The 19290-nt window shown below is 53.0% G+C and overlaps 1 protein-coding gene across 2 annotated transcripts in view; it reads left to right on the top strand.

The window, feature by feature from the left end:
- Positions 1-1385: 1385 nt before the first annotated feature.
- HRH2 (histamine receptor H2) overlaps positions 1386-19290 on the top strand; it is a 45173-nt gene continuing 27268 nt past the window's right edge. The window contains exon 1 of one of the 2 annotated variants that reach the window (XR_012501539.1): positions 1386-1609. The gene's annotated coding sequence lies outside the window, so the exon portion shown is untranslated. The remainder of the gene's footprint in view (positions 1610-19290) is intronic. The other variant, XM_074350264.1, reaches the window with a different exon arrangement.

Genomic DNA, 19290 nt, shown 5'->3' with positions numbered 1-19290 from the left:
CAGCACAAGGAGAAAGATGCTGTGGTGGCAGAGGCACACAGAGGGAGGCAGCGAGTGGTGACACATGAGATTAGAGAGGTCATGTTGATGGTGATAGGGAGCTTGGACTTTATTCTAACTGCAGCAGGAAGTCATAGGAGGGTTTTCAGCAGAGGAGTAGGCAGGTGTGATCTGATTTATACTTTCCTGAGATGACCTATGCTGATTTGTGAATTGCTGGAGAGCCAGAGCAGTCTGTGAGATGAGCTTGGAGGCTCTGTGTTTCCAGGATGCTGGTGACTTGGATGCACTGCCTCCAACAGCCTCCCCCAGAGGCTGTAACCTCAGAGCTCTAGGGGACTGTGACATTGGTCTCTGCGTGTCAGAACACGGATAGCATAGAGGAGCCCACAGAGACAAAATGACTCGAGGTGGTGTGTCAATCAGCAGCAGCACACGCCTGAACCTTACACTCAGTGGAACCAGCTATCTTTCCCTCTCCTTTGTCAAGTTTCTGCAGAAACTGCCCTCCATGTATCAGGTTCCCCGGGGAATCAGGGGCAGCCCATCTGACTGCCTACCTCTCCTGCACTGGGTTAGCAACCCCAGCCTGGCACAATGCCCTTGGCCATCCTGCCTACCTAGGCTCCCCACACTGAGGTCTGCGTGGTTAGCACAGTAGCCTTGACATCTTGACATGTAAGAGGTAAGTTCTCCCATCTGAGCCTCTTTTTTCTCATCTGGAAGGTGGGCATAATTTTTCTTACTCAAAGAGCCCCTTTTCCCAAAACTCCCCTCCCTACCTCTTCTCTCTCTCTTCTGCTGTCAAGTAGAACAAATCCATTCTGGGGTTTTCTGAAGCTCCACTGATCTTTTTTTGAGAATTAATAACTCTGAACTCAATGATTTTTCTGGGCCCTTGAGCATCCGGCCCTCTGTTTCCAGACACAGATCCCAGAATTGTCCAGACAGTCACTTTGAAACCAGTTCTTTCTCCCTGTCTAGCTTGATCCCAGGTGGCTGGGAGCTGGACACCCAGGTAAGGAGTGCCACCTGATCCCGTGGGTCTAGCCCTCCCTGGGCAGGCCCTCCAGTTGTGCGTGGAAGCGGTGCTGGGCCACAGCTGGAAGTCCCCTTCCACTCAGCCAGTTACCCACATCTGGGTCCCAGGCCAGGCAGTGGGGGCAGTGGGCGGGGTGGGGGGGGGGAGGGAAGCGAGAGAAAGAGAAGGCAGTGTGACCGAAAGAGAGTCAAATGAGGAAGCGTTAGAGCCAGAGAGAGAGAGGGAAAGAAGGTCCAGGAGAAAGAAAAAGAAAGTGTTGGAGACTGTGGGAGAGAGTGCGGAGAGGGAGTGTGAGTGTGTGCGCGCCGCGCACGGAGCGCGGGGGGGAGAGGAGAGAGGGAGAGGGAGGGCGAGGAGGGAGAGAAAGACTTGGAGAGAGAAGGAAGGGAAGGAGCTGTTGGGAGCCAGGAGGAGCGAGTTGGGGGCGGAGACGAGGAAGTGGGTGCGAGGCGCAGGGCGCGGGCGGGGCGCGCCGCCCGCTGCATCCCTGCCCGGGGCCGAGCCGGCGCGGGCGCAGGACGGAGGCGAGCCCGAGCGGAGCCACCGCGGCCGCCGCAGCAGCTCCAGGTAACGCGGCCGCCGCCCCGCGGGGCCCGGGCTCGGGATGGGGTCCACCGGCGGCCGCCGGCTGGGCCGCCCCGAGCGGCTGCTCCCGGTTCCCCGCGGCGGTCGTGACCCTGACCCCGGGATCCAGCCCTGACCCCGCTGTGCGCTGGCTGTGCCTGACCTTGGGCGAGTCCCGCCGCCGGCGAACCTCACTCTCCTTCTGTGACCCGCGGGGGTGGTGCCCGCACCCTGGGATGCAGCCCTGCTCCGTCCGCCGTGGTGCTCGGGCGTGGGGTCGGGTGGAGGTCCCCTCTGCCCCCGTGGGGGTGGATTTGGAAAATCCACTTTCGCCGAAACAGCCCCTGTTTTGTCCCTGGGTCTGGGCGCTGGCGCTTTCTCAGGGTGGTGTGTCTGTGGGAGCATGGAACGACTTTCTGCTTAAGGAAAGCCGGAGAAGGGCCGAGGGCTGGCGGGGAGGGGGCTCCCAGCTCCTCAGGGAGCCTCGGTCCTCCTGGGCTGCCGCCTCCGCCTGCCCGGATGCTTGGGAGCGAGGACCCGGCAGCCCTCGGCCAGGCGGGAGTCTTCCCCGAGCATCTGGAGAGCGAGGCTCTGGGATGAGCCAGGCAAGTGGTCCAGGCTTGGAGGCTGGGAAACCCACTTCTGCCGCTTAAGTAGCGCTGTTGACCTTGAGCATGGGAGCCTCAGTTTCCTCCCCCAGGAAAGGGGGCCTGCTAACGCTGCCTTTGCGATGGCTGTGAGGATAATGAGGTTAGACAGGAAAGTACTGCGGGTTGTGGTATTCCCGAAGGGCGGCTGTTACACCCCACTCGGGGTGACCAGAGTCCTGGAGCTGGTTACCTTCTGGAAACTCGTTTGTATGTGGCAGGTCCTCTCTGGTCTACTTTGCCAGAGATGGTCAGTGGCTCAGCTGGGCACGAATCAGGGCCCAGTGAATCTGGGGGGCCCAAGACCCCCACCCCCCAGCCCAGACACACATCCTGATGGTTCTTTTAGACATGAAATCTGTTAAGATGACAGCTTATGTCCTCATGAAGACTCCTGGCGGAACCTCTCCAAGCCTCAGTTTCCCAGTTTGTAATAGAAAGTTAAGAGCTACTCCTTATTCATGAGATTGCTGTTGCTTGAGGTTATGAAAGACTATTAGATAGATTACATTTATTGACACCTCTGACCCTGAGACATGAGGAGAATCGAACAAAACAAGGAAAGAATATTTCTCCAGCACCTGCCCCGTGCAGGCCTGGTACTCGGTGTGTTATGTATACAGTATTGGTGATAGCCATCAACCATAGCGATCAGAATCATCATGGAAATGCCATTAAACCCCAATTTACAAACAAAAACCAAGACCCACAGGAGTCCGTGATTTCCACAGAGTCACACTGGTGGGAAGTGCCTGCACAGGGATTGGCCCTAGTTCCGTCTGACTCTGGAGTGTTTCTACTGATACCAAACCACCTCCAAAATATGGCTGTGGATGGTGTCCGGCATGAGGCCTGGGGTCTAGTTAGCTGGTTTCTTGATGACTGTTTCTTGTTAAATACGTAACAGAAGGAGCTGCGACACCATCACTGGAGAAAGTGATTCTGAAGATGGGCAGCGGGGTCGGGGTGCCTTGACCACATGGCAGGGGGTCTGGAAGGAAGGAAGGTCACTACTCAATACCAAGGAAGCAGATACCGGGCTGACTCATTCCAGCCCACCAACCTCCCTTCCCACCTCTGCCACCATGTCCCGGCTCACCTCGCCTCCGTTAACCCCAGCCTCGGCTGCTTCCTTGGCCTTCAAGGGCACTTGTCCTTCTGCATCACCCCCTAATGACTAACAGAACAGACCCTCCTGGCTGATGTGTCTGAGCAGAAAGCAGAGCCAGCTGTGGTCCATCTCCACTAATGCCCCGGAGAAGGAGAAACAGGATTAAGTCCCGAGCCCAAGGATTTAGCTCAGCTTGGGGAGGAAATCTCCGGGGATGGGAAAGTGAGCGTCCTGCTATGGGAAGATGGGCGTCCCGGCAGGCTGGAGAGGTTCCTTTGCCAAAAATGTTTTCAAAGAAGTGGAGGACATCCAAAGGAAATGATGGGAGTCTGAGCAAGGTTCTTTCAAATGGAAATAGTCATCCACAGTCAGAGAGCTCCTAAATGTCCAACAATTGGGGATTGATTAAGTAAATCATGGGATGACCGTGTGCTACTAAAAGTGGACAGTTATAATGAATGCAGACACACTTATGCATATGCATGTATATGGCACGGTCTCAAATTGGTAGCAAGCACTTAGAAAAAAGACTGGAAGGAAATAAGTCAAAGAGTGTTCACGACGTTTGCCAGGGGGAGATTTATGCCCTCTTTATAATTTCTGAACTTTCCAGATTGTATGCAATGGGCATGTACTATCATAATTAGCAGACACAGACCCGTCTGGCTTCTAATGGCAATAGAACCCACCCACTCCCACTCCCACTCCCACTCGCACTCCCACCACCTCCTCCCAGCAGCCAGGACAGGGCTGGTGCATCGATGCTTGTCAGTAATAGGGACACCTCTGTGTTGAGGCCTGGCAGGCACCTTAGAAGGAAGAAGGAGTGCCAAATTATCGATACCATGAATATCTGACATTGTTTATGCTCTTACTGTGTGCTCCTGGTGGCCCCTTTGAGGCGGCTACAATCAATACCCCATTGTACAGAGAAGAACCCAGGAGTCAGATCCCACCAGCCACTCGCCCAGCATCACACAGGATGTAAGCACAAGCCATCTAAACTCAAAGCCTGTGCTCCTAACCAGAGTCAGGAAGGGTCAACAGAGTCCACTGGCTGACTTTGCAGCACGTATCACAGAAACCCTGGGGGGAGTGATGCATATTTGCACGGCACAGGGGAGGAAAGGACTCAGCAGGGACCTCCAAAGTGCCAGGCTTTGTGCTGAATGCTGGAGACCCGAAGGTATATAATGTGCCTCCCCTGCCCAGGTGTGAGGGGGAGCGACATGTAAACGGTGTCCGCAGGGCTTCGATGGTGGGGGGGTTCTTTCAGAAACTTGAGAAGACAAAGCGATAAGGTTCCCCCAGAAGAGATGGCATCTGAAATGGTTCTGGAAGGTTAAGCAGGAATTCATCAGGTGAGCAAGAGAGGTCTGAGCAGTGGTTCTCAACTGGAGACAGTTTGGTTCCCCAGGGGACATTTGTCAATGTCTGGAGATGTTTTTGATTGGCACAACTGGGGTGGGGGGCAGGGCACGTGCGGACGTCTCGTGGGTAGAAGGCAGGGATGCTGCTAAGAACCCCACCATGCACAGGATGGCATCCACAATGAAGAATTAATTAACCTGTCCAAAACGTCACCAGGACTGAGCTGAGAAACCCTGGGTCAGAAGAGAAGGGCATTCCTGAATCGGGATCAGCCTGCCCAAGGCATCCAGAGACATTTGCTAGGTACCTCCTTTCAGCCTGTGATTGCACTGCTAGCCCTCTGACTTCCCTGCTGCTGCTCTGCCCTCGTCACCAGCCACCAACCAGAACGGTCTCTTTTTTTAAAAAACATAAAAGCTTTATAGACATACAACTCCCATGCCATAAAATTCACCCGTTTACCCATTGCACCCTCTTCTAAGGAGTCACCGCATCATAACCCTACCTGTGTTAAGCCTAACATTTGACCAACCCGTGATACAAATGGACCAAGAAACCGTAACACGATTTGAGCGGTGCTTTTCCCTGCTTTGTTAGCCATCACGTGCACTAGTCTACCGCACAACTTTTCTTTTAACAAAGCTGGAATAGTCCTGGCTTCTTAAACTTCATATTTGGGTGTGCTAAGCTGCTATTCGTGTTCAGTATGAATAGTATTTAAGTTGAAACTATTGTTTAAAAAATTATATTTTTTTCCAAAAACATTAAAAAAAATAAATAACAGTAGAACTGAAAAAAAAAATATTTGGTCAGTTGCTTTTGGTCTATTCAGAGAGTTGTGTAACCATCGCTGCTACCTAAGTCCAGAACATTTTCATCTGCCCAAGAAGAAACTGTACGTATTGGCTGTCACTCCCTCAGTCCCACCCAGCCACTGGCCGGTCTTCTGTCTCTGTAGACATGCTTGCCATCTCATGCCAATGGAATCACACAGTGTCTGGCCTTTTGTGACTGGCTTATTTCGCTTGGCATCCTGTCTTCCAGGTTCTTCGATGTTGTAGCGCGTGTCTGTATTTCATTCCTTTTTATGGCTGAAATAATATTCCGTTATTCGTAGAGCACATTTTGTTTATCCATTCATCAGTTGATGGGTGTTGGGGTTGGGTATTTTTTGGCTCTTATGAATGATATTGTTCTGAACATTTGTGTCCAGGATTTTATGAGGACATAAACTTTCACTTCTTTGGGGTATATACCTAAAAGTCAAATTACTGGGTCACATGGTAATACTGCATTTAATCGTTTGAGGAACCATCAGAGTGTTTTCCAAAGCAGCCGCATCATTTAACATTCCCATCAGCAGCAGTGTCTGCCGATTCCAGTTTCTCCACATCCTCACCCATGCTTATGAGCTGACTTTTGGATTCTAGCCATCCTGGTGGGTGTGAAATGGTATCACAGTGGTTTTGATTTGCATTCCGCTGATGGCTAATGAATTTGAACATCTTTGTGGGTGCTTGTTGGCCACTTGTGTATCTTGTTTGCAGATCAGTCATCTTTTAACACGTGGTTGCATCCTTCCCTTACTGAGACTGAAGGGCAAAGCCTGCAGAGGTATATAAGCCCCACACGCCTGGGTCATGCCCCGGCTTTTGACTGCATCTCCCCTCGCTCACTGCTCTAGCCACCCTGGCCTCCAAGCAGCAAGCTGGGCCCGTTGCAAGTCCCTTGCCAGGCTGGTTCCTCTGCCTGCATCACCAGGGAGCTCTGGGGACAGCCTCAGAATGGTCTTCCCTGTTCTCTCAGTTCAAGAGCCTCCTCTTATTCCCAGGCCCTTTCTAATACATCTCAAGGTTTCTTTTGATCATTCTTTTTATGATCTGATAAGATCCAGATGAACTGGTCTCCTGTGTGGCCTCAGGCAAGCAGCTGCCCCTCTCAGGGCCCCAGCTGCCCCACCTGAAAACCAGACTGGGAGCATAGTCTGATTTTGTAGGGGCTTTTCAACTTTGCCCTTCTTTGATATCGGCTTCCCTGTGACAGTGCTGCCAAGAGGGCTCAGGTCTGGCACCGCAGCAGTGAGAGAAATGTGGCTGGAGCCAAGTTGGTCATGGCTCGGAGCAGGCGGCATGGCTGATGAGTGCCAGCCCCGTGGGGACGGTCTCCAGGAGCACGTGGCAGCCTTGACCTGGCGCCCAGCCTCCAGCAACAGCAGGAAGAATTGTCAGCAGCTTCAGCAAAGACTGGACTCTTTGGCCATTTGTAGCTCTGGCATCACCCACTTCTCCTGTGAGAATAATCTTCTAAGCTTCAAACCCTCTCTGAGCACTATAGAGCCATTCAGTCCCCCACTCAGTCACTCAACAAACTCTTCCCAGGAGCCCACTTGTGCCTAGTCCTGGGCAGTGTAGTGAAGACACAGAGATGGATAAATGTGACACCTGCCAAAAGATTTGGGTGTAGTGGCGAAGGCAGACACTTGCAACAGTGGGACAGGTACAGCCCTAAAGCCATGAGCAAATCTCAAAGAGTCAAGTACACGTTGCCCCAGGGAGAATCAGGGAAGGATTCACAGAGCTGGGTATGGAGGTGGATGAGACGGAGCAGGTAGACAAAGAGTGTTGGGGTATTTCAGATGGAGAAGGAGGTGGGCAGAGACCCAGAACTGCAAAGCCTCCAGGTGTGCTCAGGGCATTCAGAACCACTAGGTTTTGCCTGAGGGGCCAGGGACAGGGGAAGGAGGTAAGAGAGGATTCGATTCCTGGGGGCCCAGATCATGGAAAGCTTGCAAGGGCAAGCTGAGGAGTTTGGACTTTGTCCCGTAGGCGGTGGGAGCCATGCAAGGATTTTAGGCTAAGGATGGAGGTGATCAGGTTGCCCTTTCTAGAATGTCCTTTCTCCAGACAGTGCCGAGGCAGGTGGGGCTGAGGAGAGGGCGGGAGACCAGGGCCCTAGTCAGGATGTCCGTGTTCTGGCCCAGTCCAGGGAAGCAGCGATAGGGGAGGCTGGAATGCTGCAGCTGGAGAGAAGGGAACAGATTCAAAAGCTGTCTGGGAAGTAAAAGCACATGAAGGAGACAGGGGAGTCTAAATAATGAACCACACCAGAAGAGCTGATGCCAGCCTCCTGGGGTCCCGGCTACGACAAGGAGGCACAGGAGCTGTGGGAGCTGGCGTTTGAGTGTGACATCTTCCAGGTGGCTGAGAGATGGAGGATAGAGGTGGCAGGAGAGGATGATCCAGACCCAGGGATTGGGATGTGCAAAGGCTCGAAGGGGCAAGAATGTGGAAAGTTAGAGGAAGGTGAGGCTTTCTGGGTGGCCGGAGCACAGAGGGCGTGATGGGTGGAGAGGAGGGGAAACGGAGTCTGGAGAAGGCAAGACGGGCAGAGATTGTGACATCAGAGGACAGTTAGAGCCCAGAGCAGGAGTCCCAGCTACAGCATCGCTGACGTCACTGCCAGACACGGAGCACTCGGTACCCACGGGAAAGCCCACCACTAGGGTCAATCAGTCCTCTCCTGGACCCCTTTCCACACTCCCAGGGCAAAGATGGATAAATGTCAGCCTAATTTTCAACCAGGAGGAAGGCAGACTCCCCTGAGCCCATGGATCAATTCGTTTGATGCAAACTGGGGCAAAATTCTCAAAGCCATAATGAAAAGTGGGAGGATGGTTAGAAAAGCAAGTAAATCTCAGGGGCTGACCTTGCTCTCTGAGACCACCAGGAACGTGCTGAGGTCATAGATGGCAGCTGGTAGAGGGCTTCCACATACGACATTTAAAACAAACAAACAAACAAACAAACAAACGAAAGAGCCAACATTTAAAAATGAGATTTCATTGAAAATCTTGGATATTTTGTTTTAAAGCCAGAAGAATTCACTTAAAATGCAGATTTCCAGCCTTTCTCGAAGAATGTGGTGATCTGGTGGCACTGAGGACACAGTGACCACAGTGGCCACCCCTCTGGCCCGGGCATGCATCCTCTCTGTGGGTCACCATGCCTGCACCCCCACAGTTCCCACAGAGGGTGGAGATGGTTCACACACAGCCTGCCTGGGTCAGGAGGCGCTCAGACCTGGGAGGCAGCACCAGCTTCCTAGCGTTCTCTGTCCTGGAGCCTGGTCCTTGCTCTGTGTTCCCTAAACTGGTCCTGGCAGCAGCATTCTCAGGGGAAGCTCTATCGGAAAAATAGGGCCGGGGGTGCGGGACAGTGGAGGTTCTGGGACTTTATTTGGCTTGTTGGAAGCCCTGCCTCTTTGGGGCACAGTGCACACTGGCAGGCTCAGTCAAGTCCCCGGTTAAGACCCCAGCTGACCTGATTCACCCCTGATTCATTCCCAGCAGAGATTCCTTTTTTTTAAGAGCACGCTTAACCGATGTCCCCATTTGGAGAAATAGCGCCTTTTTTATAAATGTTTATTACATAGTTATGTCTTTTCTTTCCACTTTTTGATTAGATAAAACACTGATGTGGTTCAGAAGTACCATATACAGAAGTGCATGGGGAGAGGCCCCTGCACACTGGCCCCGTCTGCCCCGTCCTCTGCCCAAAGGAGGGGGTCAGGTTTTTTTTTTATTTTGTTGTGACGTATCCTTTCAGATTTTCTTTATGCAAAAACAGATACACTTAGGCAAACACATATATGCCTTGGGCATAAGTGAGTGTATGATACACACGTCTGCATTTTATGTTGTTGTATAGTGCCTGGAGAATTAATTCTCCATAAGAAAATTTTGAATAAGGAAATGTGGAGGAAGACAGTAATAAATCATTGTTTCTCCATCCAAAGAAAACCACTGGTACCCTCCAGTCTGCCCCTGTGGGCATAAATTGTAGCTGTTTTTCTCCCCAGGAGGCTGACAGGGTAGGAGTTCATAGTCGCAGTCCTCCTCTATATACAATCGGAACCCTGCTATTTTATTACCTCAATATAAGCATTTTCCCTTTTTATTTCATAGTTTCCAAAATATGATAGTAACAGCTAGAGTAATTCCATTTATGGCGTAATCGACTCAGCCATCCTTCCAATTTCGAACATATAAAAGTCATTTGCAATATCCACCGGCCATAAATAATACAGTTAAACCTACCGTTTTGTATGTATTTGGAATTGAGTTGAGTGAGCATCTTCAGAAAGCCTGGCATCTGGACCAGCAGCTGAGTTGCCATGAGTAGCTGGTCCCCCAGGGCTGGGACCCGGGTTGGGGGCGGTGTTGGGAGAGCATAGTTCAAAGAGAGGACACGGGTGGGGGCTTGGCAGGTGAAGGGACCAGGAGGCCAGTGGGCAGCTGGAGGAAGGCAGGTTCTGGGTCAAGCATCATACCAAGCGCTTGTGTGTCCGACCCGTAGAGCATTCACACTGGCTGAGCGATTAGTAAGTGCTGGGGCTTCACGCACATCATACGTCTGCCCCGTGATTCCTCACAGCAGTCAGACGATGCGAGGACTGTTATTCCCATCCTGCCAGGTGAGGAATCTGAGGCAGCAAGGCTCCAAGTTGTTCAGAGAGAGGCAGTGGGGCCAGAATGTGACCTGGGAGGCTGATTCCAGAATCCCCTTGCTCCTAACCCCCACGAGCCTCTGGACACGCTCATGTGGTTGGAATTAGTACCCCTGTTTCGCAGGAAGGGAAATTACGGCTCAAAGCAAAGCCCTCTGGCTCACATCGCCTCCCTGGGAAGTAGCAGAGCTGGGATTAGAACCCGCTGCTGGGGAAGACCTTATTTTCATCAGGGGTCTGGAGGCTGAGATGCGGGTGGTGTGAGGGGCGGGCTCGGAGGAGAAGCCTTGGGACCCAAACACGTTCCCAGGTGGCTCACAGACGGCGTAGTGCAGCCGCCCTGTGCTCAGACTCTTCCAAATGAAGATGTGTTTACTTGGATGCCTTCCCTCGGCGGCGAGGCGGAATTGGAAGTCCAGCACTTCCCAAAGAAGAGCAGAGGATGGGCGTGGGGAGAGGAGGGGCGTTTACCCGGGAGCCATCGGGCCTCTAGCGCCATCCCCCCGTCTTCACCTTTCATCCCCCCAGCAGTGCACGCTGCCGTTTTATGCCCATTTGCAGATGGGAGAACTGAGTCTCAGGCTCCTGGCTCCTTTCCACCACACGGTGTGGGGGTCCTGAGGCGGACGTGGGTGGTCAGTTGTTCAGATGATAGCAAACATCCAGTATTACCAGTGAACGGATTCCTTTTTCGGTTCTCCTTCAAACTCTCCTCTTTGTGTCAAAGGAAGTATCAGTTAGTTGCTAATCTATCTTTAACACCTTTGTAGCACAGGCAGGTCTGCCTTTCTAACAAGGAGAGGGTTAGGCTGGCTTTTCGGGCAGCAGCAGCTGCACCACATCGCTCTCACTTCCACTGCATTTATCTTCAGAGTAACCGATTTGAGGGAAAGTGATCCTGGCGGTTATTGTCATGAGAAAACAATTCCTTTGGCAAGTAACTCCATCACTTTAAAGAAAAATGTTAAAATGCAAAATGGAAGTGGTATTTTGTGGGTTTGGCAAACATCCTGGAGGTGGTACAGGAACTCATGAGGTTTGGGAAACACGGGAAGCTGAGGACACGGGGCACTGTTGGGAAGTAGAAACTGAGAGGGCTGCTCCCGGCCTCTGCCCAGCTGTGTGGCCTCAGCCCGGGCATTCGGCCTCTCTGTGACACCTTTGCAGAGGGGAGTGATAGTGACTGCCATGACGGCTTCACAGAGCGCTCCTGCAGGACGCGAGATGAGGTAATGGGCATGTGGAGGGGCTGTGGAAAGTGGGGGAGGGCGGAGGGGACTGCATAAGATAACCGGTGTGTGTACATGTTCCTGGCAAGCCTTAGCTGTTTGCTGTTGATATCTTTAAGGTGACCCAGCTGGCTGCAGGACTTTTGCTTTGTAGGAGCAAGTTGTTCCCTGCTGGAAGGGCAACACCTTCCTGGAGTGAGGGGTGGGGAGAGAAGGGCAGAGAGGAAGAAGACAGTGCTGGAGGGGGCGTTCTGGTGCCCAGCTCGTGTGGCCGCAGCTGCTGATGGTGGCGCTGATGCTGGCGGTGGTGGTGATGGTGGCGCTGATGCTGGCGGTGGTGGTGATGGTGGGGCTGATAGTGGTGGAAGTGGTCCTGATGGTGGTGCTGATGCTGTGGTAGCAGTGGTGACGACGGTGGTGATGACAAAGGCAGTGACTATGATGAGGGCAGTGGCGGTGATGATGACTGTGATGACGATGATGGTGGTCACATGTCCAGCTGGAGGGCCGGAGGGCTTTTTTTATCACAGAGAAGCAAAAACTCAGGAAAACAAGGGGCTCTGTTGGGCTGCCTGAGGAAAGGGACTTAGATTTGTTCTCTGGGGCTTCAGAGCTTTTCAGGAGCCTACAGAAACATCTGCAGACTCACGTAGACCACCCCACACACACACACAAAATACTGGATCTAATACACAAAAACCCCACAAAACTGCAAGTAATGATTGTTTAATTGATAATCTATGACAGCTAGTCAGTGGCAGCTCATTATACTAAACAGCTGAATATAAATTCTATGTCTGTGGAAGGTGCACATATTACAATGCACTTATTACACAGTGGGGTCCGTCTCCAAAAGAAAGGGTATGTAGGGCTCCATGAGGGTTTTAAATAGCCGTGACTGATAGGCAAACGATTTGTAAGCTAGTGAGCCCCCTGTCGCTGGAAGTATGCAAGGCAATCAGGGATGACGGTCTCTCCGGGATGCTGTAGAAAGGGTTCCTAAATACCAGATGATCACTGAGTTTTGTCTCTACCCAGAGCCCTCCTATTTTACTGTTTTGGGGGCTCATTATTTCTTCCCTTCCATCCCTTCCACATGTGCACAAAGATACTTACTGGAAGAAACCTTTGAGATACTCTAAGCCCGTCTCCCCACTTTTCTGCTGAGGAAACGAGGGGTATGAAACTTGTGGGCAGTAGCGCAGCAAGTCGGAGTCACACCAGGGACTCAAACTCAGGGTCCAAATCCCCAGCCCAGTGCCTTCTGGCAGTTTTGCCCCTTGGGGGCCCCCTTGCAGACACTGGCAATCTGGGGTCTCACCTGCCCCAGAAGAACAAGGCGGAATTTTCATTTGGCCCAGTCTAACGCCTGCCCTGAAAAGCTCCTCCCCAGGCCTTTCCCACACTTGCAAACCCACTGAGGGCTGTGGGCTTTGGCCAAGTCACAAAGTACCATGAACCTCAATTTCCTCGTCTAGAAAATGGAAGTAAATAATGGCCACCATGTAACAGGGTTGTTGCAGAGAGATTAAGCGGATTAAAAGTATGTAAGATGCTTAGAAACTTGCCTGTGCTTTCAAAGTGCCCCGTGAAAAAGATGCTATAATGTTAGGGCAGCTGTTTTCGATATGCATCTAGTCAGTCCAGTAAGTGTTCCTTGAGCTTCCATTAAGCACCTGTCAGGGAACAAGGCAGAAGGAATCTGGCCCTCAAAGGTGCCTACCTTTCAGCGGGGAGAAAGAAATAGTGAACAAATAGGGAAACAAAAAAATGCCAAGAGAAAAAAATGTGCCAAGAGGGGATGAGATGGACGGTCAAGGGAGCTGCTTCCAGGGTCTAGGAGGTGGGGCGCAGGTCCCGTGGGGCCTTGTGAGCCCGGGGGAGGGTGTAACGGGCCAGCGTGGGGAAGACAGAAGCAGGTGGGTGGTGGTGAGGCTTGAAGACGTAGCGGGAAGGCCCGGCAAGAGCAGTGACAGAAGTCCAGGCAAGAGGCTGGACTGGCTGGGACTGAGGACCAGGATGGCAGCAACCCAGGGAAGTGGCCGCATCCGAGATGCGTGTATTTCAGAGGCAAAATCCACCAGGCGTGCTGACGGCTTGACTGCTGGGGATGAAGGAAGGATGAGAGTCAAGGGTGATTCCCAAATACGTAGGCTGAGCCTGTAGTTAGATGAAGTGGAGGCAGGGGCTGGATCCTCCCTCGGTCCCACCCTTCCCAGTTTACATGGGCTCTGTGGCCACAATGTCCAGAATAAGTCCATGGAGTCAGAAGGCAGGTTGCCCGTTGTAGGGACCAGGGAGAGGGAGTGACTGCCTTATGGGTGTGGAGTTTCCTTTTGGGGCAATGAAAACGTTTTAAAGCCAGATAGCAATGGTGGTTGCACAGCCTGGGGAACGTACAGGATGCTACTGAACGATGGTATGCTGTGTGCTTTTCACCTTAACTGAACCAAAAAAAAAATTGAAGGAAAAATAAAGACTTTCTTAGACAAGCCAAGGGAATTTGTTGTCACCAGAGGTGGCTTCAGGGTCCCACATCAACCGCTGGCAGAGGCCAGGACAATGGCGTGGGGTCTCTCGCTGGTAAGAAAACACCATAGCAAGAGCCCGTCACACACGTCGTCAGGGGATGACCTGGACCGGATGCAGGTCTCACGTGTCCATGGGGTGGTTGGCTATGGGCACTCAGACTGGAGTCAGGCCTGGTTCAAAGCCCTGCCTGCCTCTTTGCTGTGGTTGTGTGGCCTCAGACAAGTAACCTGACCTCTCTGAACCTGAGTTTCACTGTCTGTCAAATGGGAATAATAATAGTCTCCGCCCCACAGAGATATTAACGTTATCTGTCGGTGCTCGGCAAACGGAAGTGGTCAGGGTCCTGGCTTCTGGTCCTGGTTGCCTTCCTCCTCACCGTGATGCCCAAGTGATGGCTGTCATCATAATAAAATGTCCACTTTGATCCCACCGTCCCATTCTGGGCTGCTCGATGCACGTCTGAGGGATGGATGGGGCTCTTTCGCTGCCCCGAATTCCAGACGATATTTGTGTCCCTTCACCTCTCGGCCTGGGCAGAGGGGGCCGCAGTGCTTAGGACAACATGCCCTTGAGGACAGACGCGCAATCCTGGCTCTGGGCCCCTGGCGGCTCAGGAGAAACGAAAGGGTGTGACCAGCACTCAGACCATCAGGGGGCCGGGGCCCTTCTCGCTAATGAGCAGCCTCAACCAGGAGTCTTTTTATTGCCTGAAGAGGCTTTTACTAAATGTCCAGCCCACTGCAGGGAAGGACTTAGACATCTGCAGCCATAAAGATCAAAGGCACACTGAAATGCTACTGCAAATGAGGAAGTGTTTTCTGTGGCAAATGCCCAGGCAATTATCCCATCCCTCTGAAGATCGCAGAGGGTGGGTCCTTTCTCCATAGGAAAAGCTAAACAGTAGCGGCTGAGAGCAGGGATTTTTGGAGTCAGGCAGACCTGGGTTCAAATCCTGACTTTCCCATTTGGTGATGTTGGGACTCTGGGCAACTTGACTTCTCTGAGCCTCGGCTTCTGCATTTATAAAATGAAGAAAAGATCTCTTGCTTCAGGATGTTGCGGTAAAGCGTGAGTGAGAGGATGTGCAGACAGCAGAGAGCCCCAGAGTGTCGTGACATAGCATGGGACGTGAGCTAATGAGTCAGAGAAACCTCATTGAATGATGGCTGACTGGGTTCAGGACAGCTGGGCTCCCAGGCCTGCTGCCAGAATCTCCAGCCTGTTGACTGAAACTTCAGGGCTCCTGTTTGCCTTAAGAACTAAGGCCAAACTTCTTAGCACTTTATCCGCAGCTACAGTCTCCCCACCCCTGAGAATCAGCTGGAGAGGCTGACGGGGGCCAGATCACGCAGAGTGTGGCGGGCATTGGCATCCTGATGCCAGCAACAGGGGAAGCACTGGAGGGGCAGGTCCGACCAGCCCTAGTCCAAAGCCTGTGCAGTGACCGCGGGGAGAGAGGGCCCTGAGGGGGACGTGCTTGGAGTGGAGGACTTAACGCTTACGGGGCTTCTGGTTGAGCGGCCAAGAGCCAGCCCTGGCCTGGAGCCCTGAATCCCCAGGTCCCGCTCCAAAGCGTGGCCTGATCTCCCAGCTACCCTTCCTTTACTATTGTTGCCTCTGCCCAGCACACCCTTCCGCCCCCTGCTCCACTGGCCAAACTGTTTGGCTGTAAGGTTTGGAGTAGGTGACATGTACCCAAGGTGAAAAGACTCAAAATGTCCCAAAGAGCGTATAGTCAAAGACGTCTTCCTCCCACTCTTGGCCCAGCCCCCAGTTCCCCCCTTGGAAGCAGTCAGTTCCTTTTCACACGTGCCCTTCCTGGAGGAAGTCCGAGTGTCGATTCCAGGGCACGTGCACGGGTGTGCGCACGCACACACTCCCCGTTTCACCTGTCACACTCGGCGCCCGTGTGGAGACCATCCCACACCTGCCGGCAGCCTGCTTCAGCCGTTCGGTGAGTGCGGTGCGGGCTGTCACACCATTTCCAGGTCACATGACCAGTTCCTAGAAGTACATCTGTGGGTCAGTGAGCAGTCTGAGTGTTTTAACGTTCATGGGGTTTTCCAGCCCCGATGAAGCGTTGCCTGCTGCACACACGCACACGCACACACACACACAGCTGCCACCTGCCACCACCCAGTGTCCAACTTCATTCCTCCAGTTCCCACAGCCTCTTGCTGCCCCTCCCAAGGCCCCTGCTGCCCATCGCTGGGCTGGGTCTGAATGGCCTGGGTCTGGGACCCACCCTGTCCTTTGGTTAGTCCCCCGGCCCCTGCCCCGCAGCTTGCCTCGGGCGCCCGGGTGAAGGCAAGAAGCAGCCGCAAAGTGCCGTCAGCCTTTCTTGAGCGGCGCTGCACCTCGGTCCGGCAGCGCCTGTGTGTGGGAAGAAAGGGCCCCCTGGGAAGGCCGCAGGCCATTTCGGTCCCCTCTGTCTGGGCCTCAGTCGCGTTGCTCAGCATCCCGTGTGGCACGGCCCCTCTGGGCCTTGGGCTCCTCCTCCCTCCTTAAAGGATGCAAGTTACCCCGCTGACCTCACTGCCGCTTCTGGGCCACTCTGGGACTCCTGACGGCGGCAGAGCCCAGCACCAGGCCCCCAGAACACCTGAAACGGCCAATGACAGGGGCAACATTCTAAGAAATTCCAGCTCGTGAAAATGAGGAACTGCCTGCCAGGCCCCTGGCACATCACATCTCATTACCTGCGGTGATAACGGCCTGGTCAGTGGGGCCCAGCTAGTCCCACACCAGCTGCCACCCTCCCCCAATGCCTGATGTCCCAGCAGGACAGCTGGACAGTGGAGCCACCTCCCGCCTCCCAGCCACGTCACCCTCCACTCACACGCCCCCTCCACCCCCAAGGCTTCCCACGGCTCTGCAGTTAAAATCCACCATCTCTCAGCCTCCAAGCTGTTACAGGGGCTGTTCTGTCTGGAATCTGTTTGTTCCCCATTTTCACTGCGTTACCTTTTTCCTGTCTGTACAGATGTCAACTCAGATATCCCCCAGACCTGGTCAGAAGCCCCCGTGATACAGTCCCGTGGCTTCCTATACTGTCCCTTTATGTAACTGTTAAGACACTGCGATTAGATGAGCGCTCTGCTGTGAGTTACTTCTTGTTTGTTCCCCTATCCCCCCACCCCCCTGCCCTGCAGCTGCCATGGAAGCTCCAAGATACGCCTGCCATACTCAGCCCGGAACCCACGCACGGCGTCTGCATCTGGAAGGCACTCAGTAAATATATGGGGTGTGCATGAATGCTATTTCCTTGCTGTGCAGCTTTAGATAATAATACAAAAATCACATTTTTTATGGTTATGAAATTGTTACCAAAAACAAGTTCACATGCCCCGCGCACCGTGAGGCCAGACAAACAGAAACCACGGCGTTCGGAGCAGAGAAAGGTTTATCGCAGGGCCGAGCAAACAGAACGTGTGGCTCGTGCTCAAAAAACCCCGAACTTCCTGAAGGGTTTCAGCAAAGCATTTTTAAAGGCAAAGTGATGGAGGGGCGTCCCTGGCAGATTGGTTAATGATGATTGATCCTTAGGCACCAGAAGGTCTAGGGGCCACGTGCTCATGATAGTCAAGTAGCTAATTTCTTCCTTTCCCTGGTGGTTTTGGCATCTGAAAAACTCAGGAAATAGGCATCAGATACCATCACCTGGGTACATCAGAGAGGAGCTCCAGCAGAGGATATGGGGGGCGGGTTCTGACCCAGGAAGGCCCCACAGGGTCCTGTTCAGCTACAAAGTAATGATCTTACACTATTATTACGTATAACGTAACCTGCCACGTGCCAGGCACTAAGTGTTTCACAGCCCTTCACTCTGTGCACTTTCACATCCACCAAGTGAAGAAGGACATCTCATTACCCCCATTTTACAAAGGAGAAAACTAAGGCTCGGAGAGGTGGCAGTCACGTGCCCAAGGTGACAAAGCTATTAAGTGACAGCCCTGAAATTAGAACCCAGATCTGCCCAATGTCGAAGTCCTTGCTTTTCAGCCCCCGGGGCTCCCTTCACTTGTCTGAGTGTCAGTTTTTGCAGAATAAGGATCAAATTACCTACTTGCCCCGCTTGTCCACTGGCTCACGCAGAAGGTGCCCGGCACACAGCGGCCTCCTGCTGAGTGTCGTTGTCTTTCCCCTTGGTCAGTGGTTGCTGGGGAAATCAGACTCATCTTCCAGGCTGAGTGAGAGACCCAAAGGCGCCTGAACTGACTCCCCCAGACTGCGGCTCTGCCTGGGGATTGGGTCCTTACACTGCAAACGGGGAGCTTCATCTGACTTCCTAATGAGAAGAGAAAAGTGTTAGACTCGGTTTGATAAAGTTTGATAGGAGAAGACCCCAGCCCCCAGACTGGTAAACAGCATGTACCACCAGTGGCATCTCTTCTGGGATTTTGGGGTTGAGGAGTAGTGAGAGGGGACCTGGTTTGCCTCTGGGCTATACCTCTGCTGGTGGGGCGATGCTCAGCCTTTCAAGCCCCCATTTTCTTTGCTGCCACAGAGGGGGATTGAGAAGGAAATGGTATTCCGGATTCCACCCACCACAGCTCAGTTCCGGGGGAGACACATTCTGATGGGGAATCACCAAAGGCCACATTGAGAGGAGAGTTTTCCTGGGGCCCTGAAAACTCAGAATTCTACCCGGAGGGGTAAAAGAACCCCTCCTTCCTGTGCCTCTGCCAGAGGCGGGTAGAAGTGGGAGGGAGAAGTGAAAGAGGATGGAGCAAGTACCTCTGGAGGACTCCCTGGAGGAGGTGGCAGAGGAAGCCAGGTCTTCAAGAAAGAGTGGGGGCTCACCAGGCATGGAAGGGAGGAAGGGAATTCAGGCAGGGGGAACAGCATGTGTAAAAGCAGAGTCAGATCAGGCCCAGGACTTTCAAAATCAGGAGGAATTAAATGCCACCAGAGATGTTTCTCAAAGTGTTGCCCAGCGAAAGGTCACTCGGCAGGCAGGAGCTAAGGCTTAAGAGAGAAGAAAGAAGCAAGTCACAGAGAACCTTGAATGCCGTGCCAAAGGTTTATACTTGGAGACAACCAAGGCTGGTAATGGGAAGTGATGGAAGCTGGCTCCCCAGCCCAGAGCCCAGCACAGGGGATTCAACACACACCTGGGAGCACAATGAGTGCGTTGAACACACTCGGCGGTGGCTCCTCTTAGGGGCTAACTGGCCAGTGTGGCCTCACAGGGGCACCTGATGTGATGAGTCAGACTCTGAGCTGGGCCCTGCCTTTTGTCATGTTCGCATTTGCTGGGTGATGACTGTAGGGAAAGATGAGACGCCT

Source organism: Camelus bactrianus, chromosome 22 (assembly GCF_048773025.1).
Source record: "Camelus bactrianus isolate YW-2024 breed Bactrian camel chromosome 22, ASM4877302v1, whole genome shotgun sequence".
Lineage (NCBI taxonomy): Eukaryota > Metazoa > Chordata > Mammalia > Artiodactyla > Camelidae > Camelus > Camelus bactrianus.
The sequence above is the reverse complement of the archived record's forward strand: the minus strand, read 5'-3'. Positions and strand labels throughout refer to the sequence as shown.